Source organism: Mustela nigripes, chromosome 2, assembly GCF_022355385.1.
Source record: "Mustela nigripes isolate SB6536 chromosome 2, MUSNIG.SB6536, whole genome shotgun sequence".
Lineage (NCBI taxonomy): Eukaryota > Metazoa > Chordata > Mammalia > Carnivora > Mustelidae > Mustela > Mustela nigripes.
Window position 1 is genome coordinate 143544344 of NC_081558.1, and position 1376 is coordinate 143545719.

Sequence of the window (1376 nt, forward strand, 5' to 3'; positions counted from 1 at the left end):
TTATGCCTGTAGATCTTTTCTGCCACCCTGAACTTGGAATCTTTTCTGGAGTTGTTCCAAAACAACTCTTCACAATGTCAAATGAAATTTTAGGACACTCTTTCAAAAGTTCCTTAGATTATTAGGAAGTATAAAATCATTAAGTAACTGATTTGACCTGACTGCAATAGAGCTGTTGATATTATTGCTGTCATGCTCAGATTAAATCTGTTCTTGGATTAGGAGTAAGAATGGAAAAGGTTGGAGCTACCTAGAATAGGTTACCCTTGGAATCCTTTTTCCTGAGGATCATGGGTTTGAGGCTTGAGAGAAGATGCCTACCATCCCCCACCCCATTAAACTCTGGACACTCAGGGTCAGAATGATCAAAGGGACAAATTTACAAGGGCCTCAGGTGAAGTTTCCAGAAAGGTGAAGAAGATGATGGTTGATAGCTGGTCCTGGGAGTCTTAGTGCCCTCTGTTTGTCATGATTGTGATAGCAATCTGAGGTCTGAAACATGACATCCACCTTAGAGAAAAGAGGGAGACATCAATAAAGCTGGAAGAGTTCCCCAGATTAGAGAGACACAGGCAAGCAAAAGGTGAGAAAAACAGTGATGGACTAGTTTGGTGACTAAGGTACAGGTAAAATCAAACTATCCAAGATGTGCTTCAGTGATCTTTGAACCACTCAGCCTAGTGAGTGACCTCTGGCCAAAAACAAGCCTGGATTTTAGTCTCGTGGTATGTGTAAATCTTGTTTTTAATATCTCTTGAGTTTTCTTCTTTGACCTATGTATTATATACAAGTGTGTTGCTTTATCTCCATGTATCTGGGGATTTCTAGTTGCCTTCTGTTGTTATAATTTAATTCCACTGTGATTTGAGCATAGATGAGATGACTTCTATTCTTTTAAATTAGTTAAGGTGTGTTTTAAGGCCCAGAATGTGGCCTGTCTTGGTGAATGTTCCATGTAAGCTTGAGAATGTATATTCTGTTATTGCTGGATAAAGCAGCTATAGATGTCAATTTTTTTTAAAGATTTTTTATTTATTTGTTTGACAGACAGAGATCACAAGTAGGCAGAGAAGCAGGCAGAGAGAGAGAGACAGGAGGAAGCAGGCTCCCTGCCGAGCAGAGAACCTGATGCGGGACTCGATCCCAGGACCCTGGGATCACGACCTGAGCCAAAGGCAGAGGCTTTAACCCCCTGAGCCACCCAGGCACCCCTATAGATGTCAATTATACACAGTTGATTGATGGTGTTAAATTCAACATGTCCTTACTGATTTTCTGACTACAGGATGTGTCTGTTTCTGATAGAAGAGTGTTGATCTCCTATTATAATAGTAGATTCATCTGTTTTTTCTTACATTTCTAACAGTATTGCCTCA